Consider the following 16536-nt stretch of genomic DNA (forward strand, 5'->3'; position numbering starts at 1 on the left):
TAGGAGGAAACTGAGGAGGGATGGTGATGAGGTGTGGGATGTGAAGGGGCCTGGCTCGTCTCAGCTTCAATGGCAGCGTCCTTGGCAGCGTCCTCTGGAACACGTCTCTCATCGAATGAGACATGTATGCTTTCTTCTACCTTCTTGGTTCTCTTGTTAAGTACCCTATAAGCTTTACTGGAAGGAGAATAACCAAGGAAAACAACCTCATCATTACGAGCATCGAACTTACCTAAGTCGTCCTTACCATTATTGTGCACATAACACTTGCACCCAAAGACACGTAGGTGAGAGAGGTTAGGAGTCTTTCCTCTGATAATCTTGTATGGTGTCTTGTCTAGGATTGGTCTCATCATGGATCTATTCATGATATAACACGCGGTGCTTACAACCTGTGCCTGGTAGTGCTTGGGAAGGTCGCTTCCAAGGAGCATAGTGCGATCCATCTCCTCAAGCGTCTTGTTCTTTCTTTCTACTACGCCATTCTGTTGTGGCGTCTTGGGCGCTGAAAAATTGTGATGGATTCATCGTTCCCTACAAAAGGTTAAGAATTGTCCATTTTCGAACTCTAGCCCATGGTCTGAGCGAATAGAGCTGAGAGGGACCCCAAGTTGCTTTTCCAGGATTAGAACTAAAGAGAAGAATTCCTCAAAAGCTTCGTCCTTAGTCCTAAGAAAGAGGGTCCAAGTAAAGCATGAGTTGTCATCCACAATAACATATATATAGCGTTTACCTCCAATGCTTTGGGGTCTTATTGGACCACAGAGATCCAAGTGGAGCAACTCCAAGGGTCGCTTGGTGGTCACCATCTTCTTGGTAGGAGCTATAGGTTTCCTAGTTAGCTTTGCTCGCGCACACTCAGAACAGTGATTCATCGTGTCTGGCTTTATCTCAGGGAGACCTCGAACTAGCTCCTTTTAGTGTAGCTTGTGCAAGAGGTGCAAGCTAGCATTCCCTAAACGTTGGCGCCATAGATTGGACTGTTCTTGGAGGGTCACTAGGCATAGATGCTTGGAAGGTATAAAAGAATGATCAAAGAGTTATGTTTTATCAACTCTCTTACCCTTCACGATTACCTCCTTTGATGATGTTTAATCACGGACTCAGAGGTTGTAAAGGTGACATCATTTCTTCCTTGGTCACAAATTTGGGCTACACTCAGGAGATTGAACTTTAAGCTATCCACCAAGCTTACATTTCTGATTTGGATATTTGGTGTGAGCTGGACGCTTCTTGTAGCCTTTATGCGTCCTTGTTTCTTGTCCCCAAAGGAGATGCTTCCTCCTTCACTTGATTGAAACGAGAGCAGAAAGTTGGGGTCCCCAGTCATGTGACATGAGCACCCACTGTCTATGTACCACTTGCCCTGCGTCTCAACTTGCAAATAAGAGAAATCAGGTTTTGGGGACCCATTGAAGCTTACGCTTCGTGGGTGGATTAGTAGAAGTGACCACTATTGTACCTTTTCTAGGTCTCACTTTATCCTTAGGTGCAATTGGCTGATAGTAGGAAGGGTCGTTTAAGTCTAAAATCTGATTGGGCTTAGTTTTATACCTAGCATGCAATTTTTCTCTAAGCACCCTTTTAACATCACATTCATGCACCCTATGGCCGTTCTTTCCACAACGTGTGTAGTATAGGTTGCCACGCACGTAACCATATTTACCCTTTCCAAGGCAGAAGGGAGCCTTCTTTTCAAGTTTAACCTGTTGTGGCTTGGACTTGGCTTATATCATATAGAGTTGGTGTGCCTTTTCCCCATGGTACCATTTTTAGTGTCCTTGGGGTTTTCTTCGAGCGCACTCATCTTGCTCTCAAGATAATCGTTCTTACTTTTACAAGACTTCAATTCTTTTGAAAGACATTCGATCTTGGAAATCATTGATACAGTAAGAGGAATATCCTTTGAGCTAGATGTTGGTAGCTCGGAAGTATAGCCCAAACCAGGTCGTGGTCGGACGGAAACTGTTTTGTTGAAAGTTTTTGCGTCAATGGACTGGTTCAGCTTATCCAACTTGTTCAAGATTGAGTCAAGCTTAACTAAGAAATTTGAGTCTGAGGGAGGTGTGCTACTTTTCCCCTTACAAAACTCGCAGAACTTCATAACGATAACAATGTCAGCCTTCAACCTTTTAGACATCTCAAGTGTTTCAGTTTTGAGGGCGTTGATCTTGTCAGTGTATTTCATTATTTTGAGTCATTAGGAGATCATTATCCTGAATTAAGCCTTGACACAGGTTAATAAGCTCTTCTTTAGGCAATACGCTAAGTTTTATGGAGGATACATGAATAGGTTGATCGTCGTCAGACTCCTCCTGGGCCATCAAGCACTAGCCCTGCTTGTCTTTACCAAGATCGAGCTCATCATCTGAATAGCCCCATGTTGTGAAGAACGCTTTCTTGGGCTTGCTTTTACTCGTGCTGGCATCGAACTTAGCTTTTGTGCATGTCTTCGCCAAGTGACATTTATGTTGACAGTTGTAGCAAGTCACATTGATGAGGTCCTTTTTTACATTCCGGTCCTTCTTGAAGTTGCCTTTACTCTTTAGGAACTTCTTGACCATCTTGGTCATCATTTCCACCTTAGCGTTCTCATTCTCATCTATGGATGTCTCGCTTTCGAGTTGTTGGAGGACTCTGGTGAGTTTGAGTGCGGTGCACCTTGACTCTTTCAAAGAGTCAAGGCGCACCGCCAGTCGAGTTCTCCCTCGATGAGAAGGTGTAGCTTATCCAGTGAGATGCCGAGATGGTGTGGGTTGGTCTCCTTGTCTTGAGGCATGTTGATCTTTGATCGAAACCAAAGAGCAGAGAGAGAGAGAGAGAGATATTCTGGAAAGAAGAAAACATATAGAAAACGTAGGGGTTCTTTGACAAAAAACCCTGATCTGATACCAAATGTTCGATCTAAGGCTTATCCACAAGCAAAGTTTCGGAACTTAGAGATTGCTTTAATGGCGGAAGAGAGAAGCACACTTTTATGAACAAGAACATAATTCTCCAAAATGTGAGAACCTTGATTCAACGTGAATCTAGGGTTAAACTCACAACTTTCTTTGTATTAAGCACTCTCAAATTTGTGTTCTTACAAAAGGATTCTCTCTCTTTCCTTTTCTCTCTAACACAAAATTTATTGAGCTACCTTACTACACTCTCAGAAATTCACAAGTCACGAACCTCTCAAAGGTTCATTACAATTCCTATTTATAGAACACTATAAATTTAAGCTTGCTATACAAAACTAATTAGCAACGTGATTTAATTCCCATTGGCCTTCAAGAAAGGAATCTTTAGTCTGTTAGCACGCTTCGCCTCGTCCAATCCAGACTTGACACGTAGAGAAGCTTGCTAACCGTCTCCGAGCATGTTGCCACTTGTGCAACAACTTCTTGACACGCGTACGGTCATGAATGCACAATCTTCTTGCCACTTACTTATTCAAGAAAAGAAATTAACATGTGCTAAATAAATAGCTTCAACAATAAGCGGTCTTTTCTTCTTCTGAGTTATTCCTGATTCTTCTCTCAGATGTTTGCTGGTAATCTTTCTCTCTTCCGCTCCCCTAAGGTCGATGAACTGGATATACATAAATCTTCTAAGCGAACTTGAAATCAACTGGATTTCTTCTAAGCGAGCTTCGCGCTTCGTACCTTACACATGTAAGATACCTTCACGTGCTTTAAACGCTACACATACTCGAGTTCCATTAAAATGAATAAGTTTGTAACATCAAAACTAAGAGAAACTAATTAAGCTACCTCATCTTAACTAACACGCAGTTTTAGCACTATTCATGTGTCATGACGAGTGGGAACGAAGACGGCAAGTGTCAATGATGGAGAGAGTGAACCAATAAAGAAGTGCTTCCCAACAAAAGATGACTATCATGAGCGGAGGGTGGTCTACGAAGACGACACCTTCAAGTTATGCAATAAGGATTGTAATGTGTCATCTAGAGTCCGAGTGTAGCACAATTTAAGAGGCCATTGATCTATATATCATATTGTTGGATCAAGGGGGATTTTTCACAAGCAAAGTCTCTAGGACTTGGAGTTTTGCTTAAAATGGCGAAAGAGAGAAGTGAAACAATGATGAACAAGAAAGTTTCTAATCAAAGTGAGAACCTTATATTCCTAGTGAATCAAGGAGAAAACTCACTACTACAATGTATTGAAGGTTGCTTTTCAATGTGTTTTTACAAAGGAAACCCTCTTCTCTCTCTCTAGAAACTTAGAACTCTCACCTTTCGTACAAAAAACCTTTTCTCTCAAGCTACCTTACAAAACACTGAATAACTCTCTAGAAATAGGCAAAGCAGTAACCCCTCACTAGTTATGTTTTCCCCTATTTATAGACTAAGCTAACTCTAGCTTTACTTACAAAATAATATACGACGTGTCTAAATCATGATTGGCTACCAAGAATGCATCTTCTTAATTCTGTTGGATGACTTAAGCACGCCAATAGCATCTTGACACGTAAACAAGCACTCTAACAACTTCTGAGCGCGCCTCACAACTTGATGGATCAGCTACCACGTGTACGACTCACAATCCAGCTCTATGTGCCACTTGAGCTGATTCAAGAACATAATTTAAAACGTGCGCTTATTCAAATAAGGTTGAAAGCGCGTCCTTTGTCGTTTTCTGCCAAATAGGAATTTCTAGCTTGGCTACTTGCTTCTCTTCCTTGTTTTCTTCAACTCGCCTAGCTCGTTGAACCAGCTAGCTTGAAAACTCGTAAGCGAGACTTCTATACGCTGTAAATGTATTAAGCAAGCCTTGTACTATGCAAGAGAGCTTTATTTAGTGTAAGCTACACTTGAAAGTTGCCTTATATATCTTGTAAACTCTGTAAACACTTGATTTCAATCATGATTAAGTTTGTAAACATTAAACTAGAGAAACTAAGTTAAGCTACCTTATCTCAACTGACAATTTCCCCCTTTTTGATGATTTCAAAACTTATTTGAACCATTCACAAAGAAATCATAAGAATGGAATAACATTCTCGCTTAAAATATTACAACAAGCTAAAATTTCACTTATACTTCACTTTACCTTTAAATTCAGTATACTTTCATTCCCCCAGAGATCAAGACGTGGGTTTGAATCCTTCTTGACTTTGGTGAATGTTTAAGCATGCCCACATGCGCACTTCAAAATTCCTCCTTTTGACATCATCAAAAATGCAATCATAGTATAACATTTAGGGAACTTTCAGAACTCCTTAAGTAAAGCAACTTCTTAAGCACGCATGAATGTCAGTAAGGTCAAGTTATGAACAAAAACCACTTAGACAATCAAACACAATTAGCGAGACTAGCTAAGCATGCATCTTATATTCATTAAGAAGTATTCAACACACATAGGCCAAATAAACAAAATCTAGCAAAATAAGCGGGCTTTGACCAAAAGGCTTAAAACACTGAGTAAGACTGACTGGTTGGCTACTCTTTCCTCTGAACTACACTCTTCTCTACTTGGAGCATTTCACTTGCAACCTTAGCAATCTGAGTGAGATGGTACGCGATCAGAGAGAGTCTTTCAACATGTTCCTTTGACCTTTCTTGAATAGCAGTCTCAATTCTGTCGAGAGCTTTCATCACTGCAAAGTTCCCTACAGTCATTGGCTGGCGCTTGACTTGTATCTTTTCTTCTTCAGATTCAGATTCGTCCATTCAGAGATCACTTCATCAAACAATTCTCCATTCTATGTTGTGTAAATACCATGCTTGAGCATCAACTTCTTCACGATGTGAGGAAACAACATGTCCTCCTTAGTGTTCTCCATTGAAGTGTACATGTGTGTGTACATAATATGGGGAGTATCTATGAGCTCGCACTTGAAAAACTTGTGTAGGAGCACCCCATTGGCGATTGTCACCACATCTAAATTATCCTTGCGAGGCATTATGTTGCGAATAATTATATAATGGACAATTCTGAGAGGATAAGGTATGAAGTCGACCTTGAGCTCTTTCTTGTTGGCAAACTGTCCAAACAAGTCTTGCTTGATCTTACTTGATCCCCTTGGCCAGTTCTTCTTGACAACGAAGTTGAAGCTGTCGTCACCAGTACTCATCCCAACAGCTTCAACGAACTCTGTCACTGGTATGAAGATGGACTTCTTATTCCATTTTAGCACTACCATTTCGCTGGCTCATACGGCTTCATGTTGGAATAAAATGCCTTGATCATTTCCGGGGTTGCCTGAGTTGGAGCGACCTCCAGCGTGTCCCAGCCCTGCAAATTCAGCATGTTGTATACTTCTTCAATCTCAAACTTTGATTTTAGACCTTTACAGGTCTCTAAGGTGGTGATCACAGGTGGAAGCAACTGTCACTTTGCAATTCCAATAGAGATAGGGGTAGCTGAGAAGAGGTAGAAATAGAGGTACTTGGTATTACCCGTTTCTGGCGCTTCACACCTGTCTTTTTCAATGATGGTGCCACCAACTTTGTATTTATCGGCTCCTATGGCTCTTCTTATTCCTCTACCTCATCATCTACTTATTCTTCTTCTCTGGGTGAGCATGTAATAAGGTGGTAAGGTTGCTTCTTCTTGGAAGAACTTTGTTTCTTGCCAGGTTGAAGAAAAGGCAGGCTTTGGAGCTTCTCGGTTAACTCGTGTCTGAGCAGATCGAATTATTCAGTTGGCATTGGCTGGTGCACAACAATTTCTTTGCACTTTTTAAGTGGGCTTGACTCACCAGACCCTAAGACAGCTACCTTACTCTTAGGCTTGACTAGGGAGTCCTCGATAACCACATGCACTTGAGACGGTGCCACTGAGGAAGACGATGGAGGAGTCTTCTCGTGAGATACTTGCTTCTCCATCTCTTCAACTTCCTTCTCACTAGACTATGGCTGAGAGAGTTTATCTTAAGCGAACTGAGTTTGAGAGGTGAGAGGTTGTGTTTGTGGAGATGGAGTGTTTTTGGTCTGGGTGTAGGAAGAGTTAGTTTGGGCTTGGAAAGCCATAAACTTCTTGTATTTCTCTTGCTCCTTAGGTGTGAGCTTGCTCATGAATGAGTTTTGGGCAGAGTTTGTGGAATCCATTGGTATGGAGTTAGAGAAATGTGATCATGATAGAGTATGAAAGTGAGTAGAGAGTGTGGGAGTGGGAGATCAGAGAGATGAGAGATAGAAAATAGGTAAGGGGAACTATGAATAATAGATTTACCTGTTTATAGGGTTGCTCAAAACTCATTCCGCTCCAAATGTCTCTATTTACAACGTTCACATTCCAACGGCTAAATTCTAGCAGTCCAACGACTAGTTCTGGCACAGATATGCTAACTTAATCGAATAATTACACGCGATAATGGCTAGTGCAACGGTCGCTTAAAACTAACGCGGCTTCACCAAAAAATTTGACGCGTGGAGACTTTAAGCGCCGCACGTTTTAAGTGTCCTTGAAGAGCGACACGTTTAAGCGTGACTCATCACCCAGCCTAGTCTTACCCATGAAGTAAAGAATAGCGTGACTTAAGGATGAAGGAAGGGAATAATGTGTATACGTGATTGGCGGCACATTTTACATCATAATGAGTGGATTTTAGCATCAATCATAGGTGAAAGAGGCCACAAATGGAGTATATGGCCATGATCTCGATATCGTGGAGCTTCCAAGTTAATATGAGGATTACGTGCACACGGAAGAGGCGTGGAAGGCGGAAATCGAGCCTGGGCCAAGAAGAGAAGTGAAGAATGGCGGAATAGCCAGCGGTGCAACCGTGCCAGAGAAAGCGCGTCCGGGCATAGCTCTCTGCCAGCGGTGTGATCGCGCCCATGACGACGCGTCCGTGCCTACGTCTCTGCAAGAGACGCGATCGTGCCGACATAAGACGCGATCACGCCTTCCCTTCTGCCAGCCGCCGCGAGAGACTGATTTTAATGGGTTTAAATGGGCTTAAATGCTTAGGGTTTGTACGATTTCGGGCCAGGGTTTCCATAACCATTAAATTAGGTTTTGCTTTCTTATAAATATAGGAGCTTTGCCTCCTCCCTAAACACCACAATTTTCTAGAAGAATAGAATATCGTTGTTAGAATGAATAGGGAGTAATCTCCTTTGCTTTGTTCTCCAGGCTAAGGCCTACGGGGGTATGGGTTTTGTAGTTCTCCTCCTTTGGTTCTAATAATAATATGCTATTGTGTTGTTTTAATCTCTTGATTGTTTAGTAATTGATTGCAATATGTTTATCTGGCTTAGCTACCTAGGTATACATGTTTCCTTCATACAGTCAGGGCCTGGTTTATCCTAGTTGGAGAACCTTGCCTACTTAGTGGCACAAATCTCTACTTGGACTAGTTGGACTTGTAGGATAGGGAGATTAATGAGGTGTTGGCGCCAAGGGAAGTGCACCTTCCTATTTATTGATGAACTTAATGCTTCCTAGCTAGGATTTAGTCTTGATAGTTTCATGGCTAGATTGGTAGGTTAGACACTATTATGACTAGTTGACCTATTTAGCAACCTCAGGACATGGATTAGGACAAACATAACATATAGTATAGAGATAGAACCTAATTTGTAATAGGAATTCAAAGATCAAAACCCAATACTAAGTAGGTTGATGCCTAGGAGAACAAAGTGCTTGCTTTTATTGTTTTGCAAACCAATCAATCATATTCTCCCCTTCTTTCTCTTTATTTTCTATAAAGTTAGTTCTTTTGCAAAGACAAGATCAGATTCGCAGACTCCCTGTGGGATCGACTCTTACTTACCGCTCTGCACCTGTGGAGAGTAAGCTAAGATTTACTTTGACCGGATTGCCTACGACAACGTCCGTCAAATTCGCGTCGTTGCCATGGAGTCTAACTCTCTTGTCTTGTTTTTGAGAATTAACTAGCTTTGGTGCGGGCCGTTTATACGGTCAGCACCGTTGTTACTGATGAGTTCCACCAGTCATGATGCCAGGTTGAAGCGAATTGAGGAGGCAGGACGAGAGATGGAGGAGCTAGAGGCGAAGATGAAGGAGTTTGAAGAGAATGGGGACAAAAGAAGAGCTGAGGAGCGGGTTGCGAGAGTGGCGGAGATAAAAGCTGCGAAGGAGGCCGCGGAGGCCATCGCACGGGAGGCCGAGCATCGAAGATACCAATATTTCATGCAGCTACCCTACCCGACGCAGTCATGGAGGCCCTACCCCAATCCGGAGACCTCCATAAGGACCCTGATGCAAGTCCTGATAGGGCGCCTCGAGAGCACCACTAGAGCACTCGAGGAAACCACAAGGATGGTTGTTGAGGAGTCGCAGAACACCACTAGGTTCATGAACGATCAAGTTAAACGTATGATGGACTCAATGGCCAAGTGGAAAGAAAGGAGGGCCACAAGCGCCAACTCTACGCCCGGAAGTACCAAGGGAAGCTTGAACAAGGAACCTATTGAGGAAAAAGACACTGAGGTGAACAACCCGGACAAGACGGACCCGAGCGAGGATGAAGAAACCCCTCATCAGCCATGAAAGAAGACGGAGGAACCACTGCAAAACAATTGGGCGATCGCGCCTGCTGCAAGCGCGCCGCGCTTTCGTTTCTGGAGACGGGCGCGACCGTGCCTACTCTTGGCGCGATCGCGTCCCTGCTTCTGAGGACCAGTGTGCTCGAGCCCTGTCCACGCCCGACCGCGCCTTGACGGCGGCCTTTCTGGAGCAAGGTGCCAGCCCCGCGCCCTCCTGAGCGCATCCGCACTCCGTTGTTTGCGCTGGTTCGATATACTCTCCCACCACCATTACCTTTTGGTGAGCTCTATCCGGGGATGCAACAGGATGAGAGAGAATGGAAGTTCGAGCCGAGAAACGGAAATAAGGAATCATACTCAGGTCCAATGAGAAGGAAAAGAGTTTGGCTGGACCGAGTAGCCAAGAAAAAGCTAGTGAGTGAACCATACCAAGTGAAGAAAGGATCCAAGGAGAAGAAGGTCCACGAGGAGTCCGAACCAGATTGAGAGCAAAATACATCAAGCCAACGACGTTAAACAAAGGCGTTGACCGGGAGGCAACCCGTTTATGAGGTAAATCTCTATTTTCACCCTTCTTTTTGCCTTGTCTCTGTTCTATGATGAGTACATTGCATAGCTTATGTGTGGGGTAGGAAGATATCTCATCTATCTAGTTAGTTTAATTTTTATGCATTTTAAAAAATTTCGAAGTGTCGACTATCATGAATTCTCCCTACTTGTTTCTTTGTAATGCCTATAATAGTGTTTTGATTTTGAGTCTCTTTACTATGCCCTCAGTGTTAATAATGCAACTAGATACATGATTATAGGATTTATCAACTTTAGGACTTTGATTCGAGCATGTAGTTTATGATTAGGATGCACTAGGTCCAAAACCAGGTTTGCTTGACGACCTGCTTTTCTCTAATTTTTATCAATTGATTTGAGAGTTTTGTCCCCGTCCTTCCTCATTACAATGGAAAATAAAAAATTATAATAAAATATAAAGGTAGTGAGCTCTAAGTAAGAGAAAGCTGGAAAAGCACGCGATGTCCAAAGTTGAAATAGAACCGAGGGATCGATCCTCTAAGGCCTATTGAGCAAAGAGTCTCATAATATCGTGTACCATAAAATGGACAGGTTCTACCTAAAGAAAAATAATTGGGTACGTAATAAATTATGTGGGTAGGACAAAAAGGGGCATTAGAAGAATACTATTGGATTATTAGAGTTGAGACTTGGTTTAGTTTGCTTTCAGTGGGGTGGGAGCTTTTGTATCCTCTTCATAAATTTTAGCATGTCACTTGAAAATTTGTCCTATTGTTGATCTTGCTTATCTTCTTTTGTGGATTATTTGCTTGGAAACATTTTTGACATACTATAGAGACTTTTAGTTAATTCACTTGCACATGATAACATAGTTCAAGTGTGGGGGAGTGATTGATGCTAATGTTGTTAGCGTTAGTTTTGAGTCCTATTTAGTTGCTTTATTTCTGGAATTTTTGAGAGTCGGAATCTACGCCCATTATTGTATGATCCTAGGTACTACGGGCAAAAAAGGTTGATCCACTACCACTCCGATCGTGCTTCTGTACTCGTTGGGGCCGCCAAGAGTTAGATGCATATGATTCGAGGACGAGCAATGGGGGTATGATTGGCGGCACATCATACATCATAAGGAGTGGATTTTAGCATCATCATAGGCTAAAGAGGCCACAAATGGAGTATATGGACGTGATCCCGATATCGTGGAGCTTCCAAGTTAATATGAGGATTACGTGCACACAGAAGAGGCACGGAAGGCGGAAATCGAGCGTGGTACAAGAAGAGAAGTGAAGAAGGGAGGAATAGCCAGCGGCGCGACCGCACTAGAGAAAGTGCATCCACTCCCATGAAGACGTGCCCACCCCTACGTCTCTACAAGAGACGCGATCGCACCGACATAAGATGCGATCACTCCTTCCCTTCTGCCATCCGTCAGTAGAGACTTATTTTAATGGGTTTAAATGGGCTTAAATGCTTAGGGTTTGTACGATTTCGGGTTCAGGGTTTCCAATACCATTAAATTAGGTTTTTCTTTCTTATAAATAGAGGAGCTTTGCCTCCTCCCTAAACACCACAATTTTCCAGAAGAATAGAATAGCGTTGTTAGAATGAATAGGGAGTAATCTCCTTTAATTTGTTCTCCAGGATAATTGATAGAGAGATTCCATACGGTGTAACTAACTGTTATTAGTACAGATTTATTGGTGTTTAGGAGCTTGGCGAGCGCATTTCCGGAGTCCAGCATAAAGATTGTACTATATGGATTTACGGAGGTTCGAGAGCATTATGGTACTACTATGGAGCTGGAGCGATGAAGTACCAAAGAAAAGATGGTCGTGATTGAAGACCCGGGAACGCCAAACAATGCGTCCCGGAGCAAGACTGAAGAGAAGAGTTTCTGCAGAAGAGAAACCGTGACCGCGAACATCACTACCACGGCCGCGGCCAAGGGATACAGAGAAGTTCTACAGAAGCATGTCCGCGACCGCGGACATGACTACTGTGGCCACGGCGATAAGTGCACAACGTATCTGTAGAAGACATAACCGCGACCGCGGGTAGAGCAACCGCGGCCACGGGTCACAGACGATCCTTAATGGGCCGAAATTCGGAAATTACATCCGAGAATTTATTGTTCCAACCAATTTATTTGTTTTATTTGTTTTATTTCTTTTATATCTTATTTCCCAAGACATATTATAGTTTAGGTTTTATGGGAAGAGTTTCTCTCCCACTTTTTCCCCTCTTGCCTCCTTTCTAGTTTATTCATTGTTCTTAGAGATTATGAAGAACTAAATCCTCCGTGTTCATTTTGAGGATTGAAGCCTTGGATATTATTGCATTGTGAGTTTGCTAAACACTTATGTTCTATTTCAATTAAGGATTGTCATTATCTCTTGTGCTTGATTATATTTTGATTGATATTGATTTCATATAGGTCGCGAACTAGGTTGATTGATATTATTCATATTACTAGGTTTAGATAATTCTATTTGAAAAGTCCTTCACCTTTGGTAGCAAGTTCTATTTGCATGAAGTATTTGTGATTGTTTATAGGATAGAGATATTGAATTCATGTCGAGTATCGGCGATTTGCCAGTGTTATTGCATGAACCTACTTATCTTTGATCTTAATATTGTCTACTATTGAATCTTGGGATTTCCTTGGTTATAGTGAGAATAAGGGTTTCTAGGACTATTTGGACTAGTTGCTATCTTAAAACAAAGAGTAGGACAACCAATTGAATGTTTATGAGCATAAGTTATTAGGATTCTATGATGAATATGTTTATCCAATGTGCTGATTTATGATAAGTGAGCGTTTCCATCATTATTCATACAACCCAACATTAGTTTGATTAGCATTAGTAGTTAGTTATAATTGCAAGACAAAAAAAAACATTGGTTACTTAGTTATACAACGATTGAGATAAACTGTACTCAGGCTCTCTTGGGATTCGACCCCTACTTCCCACTTTACTAAGTGGATATTGAGTTGGGTATCTTTGATAGTCACCAACGACTTTAGCTCCATCGCTAAGGCATGCAGAGGTATGGGTTTTGTAGTTCTCCTCCTTTGGTTCTAATAATAATATGCTATTGTGTTGTGTTAATCTCGTGATTGTTTAGTAATTGATTGCAATATGTTTATCTGGCTTAGCTACTAGGTTTACATGTTTCCTTCATACAGCCATGGTCTGGTTTATCCTAGTTGAAGAACTTGCCTACTTAGTGGCACAAATCTCTACTTGGACCAGTTGGACTTGTAGGATAGGGAGATTAATGAGGTGTTGGCACCAAGGGCAGTGCACCTTCCTATTTATTCATGAACTTAATGCTTCCTTAGGATTTAGTCTTGATATTTCATGGCTATATTGGTAGGTTAGACACTATTAGGACATAGTTGACCTATTTAGCAACCTTAGTACATGGATTAGGACAAACATAACATATAGTATAGAGATAGAACCCAATTTGTAATAGGAATTCGATGATCAAAACCATAACTACGTAGGTTGATGCCTAGAGAACAAAGTGCTTGCTTTTATTGTTTTCCAAATCAATCAATCATATTCCCCCATTCTTTCTCTTTATTTTTTATAAAGTTAGTTCTTTTGCAAGGACAAAGATCAGATTCGGAAACTCCATGTGGGATCAACTCTTACTTACCGCTCTACACCTGTGGAGAGTAACCTAAGGTTTACTTTGACCGGATTTCCTACGACAAAGTCCATCAATACAAACAAACATAAAATGTTGCATAAAATGGGAATAATGTACACACAAAAATGTAACATAAAATGTGACATAAAATGTGACATAAAATGTACAGTAGTATATCTTATTGAGGGGTTGCAACTTCCTCAATAAGATCATGATGATCAATAACTATGTTGATAAAAATAAAGTGTGTGTGATTGCCATTCTTGAGAGTAAAATTGAGAAAAAGAAAGAGACTGATCTAGCTAGGAAGTTGTTACCAAGATGGAATTATGTTACCAATAGTACTGATGATTGCAAAGGTAGAATCTGGCTTGCTTGGGATGCTAGTAAGGTCACTATTGAGATTTTTGATGCACTTAAGCAGGTGATACATACCAAAATTGAATTTTTAGGTGGTATCTCTGTCTGGGCCCCTTTCTCTATAAAGCTAATTCTCCTACTGATCGTGTGGCTCTCTGGGATAGTATCAAATCCTACAGTGTCAATATTGATAGTGCTTGGTGTCTCATGGGTGACTTTAATTGTATTTTGGATATCAATGAGAGACTATCTAGTAGTTAAGTTACTGATGTCAGCCTCCATGAGCTCAGAGATGTTTTCAACTACTGTGGTATAGGTGATCTTGTTTCTTCTGGTGGTAAGTACACTTAGGATAACCAGAGGCTTGGTAATAATAAAGTTGCCTGCAAACTAGATAGAATCATGGTTAATGACAGATGGAGAGATGATTATAGTAACAGTACGACTCATTTTGGTTGTCCTGAGGAGTCTAATCATTCCCCTGGTATACTAAGCATTAATGGTTTGTTCACTGCTAAGAAAGTTCCCTTCAGGTTTTAGAATTGGTGGACTATGGAAGACGGTTTCATCAGCATTGTTGAAAGTTCTTGGAGTAGGATTCATAATGGTAATGCTGAGAGGAACCTGATTAAGTGCACTAAAAAGACTAAGACTGTCCTTAAAATTTGGAATCAATCTATTAGAAGAGATTGGAATGATGAAGTGCTTCTTCGATATAGAGTGTTGAATGAGTGTTTCGAACAACTTCAGACTGACTATGGGGGTGGGATCAAACAGCTTGTTGTTAGAGATGCTAGACTCCATCTCACTGAGGCTAGGAAAATAAGAGATTCTCTTCTTGATCAAAAAGCCAAGCTTGATTGGATCAAGCTTGGAGAAGAAAACTCTTCCTACTTCTTTAACTCCATCAAGGAGAGAAGAAGTAATAATGCTATATTTCAGATGTGAAATGGCAGCAATGTACTTGAGGAAGACATGGTTTGTGTCAAGAATATTGTTGTGAATTTCTACATCAATTTGTTTGGCAAAGATATCAACTGTATCACTCCAAATTTTAGTATGCTCAGTGGCAATCTAGTTAGTGTTAGCTGCTGGAACTCTATGCTTCATATCCCTACTAATGAAGAGATTAGAAAAGTTATTTTCAGCTTGGGCATCAGCAAAACTCCTAGGCGTGATGGTATGAACAACCTGTTTTACAAAAGTTGTTGGCAAGTTGTTGGAGAGGATGTTTGTATGGCTGTCAAGGACTTCTTCACCAAGAATTCCATGCCTAAAAAATTCAACTGCACTTTTACCTCTCTCATTCATAAAGTTAACAAACCTGAATTGTTAAGGACCTCAGGGCAATCTCTTGCTGCAACACTATCCTTAAATCCATTACTAAAATTCTTGCTAAGAAAGTCAAAAGTGAACTTAATAGCGTTATCAGTCTGAGTCAAGGTGCTTTCATTCCTGGTAGAAATCTTGCTCACAACTCTGTGGTGGCACAAGACCTTATTACTAGCTACTCCCAAAGAGGTACTTCTCCTCGTTGTATGGTTAAGGCAGATGTTATGAAGTCTTTTGACAATGTTAATTGGGAATTCCTTGAGTATGCCTTGATCTATTTGAACTTTCCTCAAATTCTTATTGATAGGATTATGCTCTGTGTCAGATACCCCATGTTTTCTATTATGATCAATGGTGAACCTGAGGGTTTCTTCCCTAGTAAAAGAGGTCTCAGACAGGGAGACCCTCTCTCTCCCCTCCTTTTTGCTATTGTCATGGAAATTCTCAATAGAAAGATCATCTTGATCTTCTAAATCAGTAATTTTCCTTCCATCCTAAGTGTAAGAAAATGGGTCTTGTTGATATTGTGTTTGTCGATGATCTTCTCATTTTTTGTAAAGCTACTGCCAAGTCTGTTAGGACTATTAAGGAGGTTCTTGAGGAATTTGGTGATAATTCTAGGCTCAGGCTGAACAATTCCAAGAGTGAAGTCTTCTTTGTTGGTGTTGATAACAGGAAGGAGACGAAGCTTATGGAGATCCTCAACTTCAGTAATGGTACTCTCCCTATCAAATATCCGGGTCTCCCTTTGCACTCTAGGAAAGTAAAGAAATTGTGAGTATGTTGAGTTCATTTCCAAGGTTACTTATAGAATTCAGAGCTGGACCAGTAAAAAACTTTCTTATGCTGGAAGACTGAAACTTATCCGTACTATAATTGGTGGTATCCTTACCTTTTGTTCCCAGACTGTCATCATTCCTAAAACTGTTATTCACGGAGTTATCACTATCTGCAGGCAGTATCTCTGGGTAGGTAACCTTCATAGTAGGAAGAGTGTGGTGGCATGGACTGATGTGGCTAAGCCTTTTGATGAAGGGGGGGGGCTTAACATTAAGGAAATCCTCTCCTGAAATAAAGCAATGCTATTTAAACTTATCTGGGAAGTGCATAGTAAGAGCATTAATCTCTGGACTGATTATGCCAGGTACAATCTTCTCAAAGGATGTGATCTATGGAGGTGTGAAGTCAAAGAT

This window comes from Phyllobates terribilis, unplaced genomic scaffold (genome assembly GCF_046119375.1).
Source record: "Phyllobates terribilis strain yellow unplaced genomic scaffold, ASM4611937v1 Scaffold_4843__1_contigs__length_56680, whole genome shotgun sequence".
In the NCBI taxonomy this organism is placed as follows: Eukaryota; Metazoa; Chordata; class Amphibia; order Anura; family Dendrobatidae; genus Phyllobates; species Phyllobates terribilis.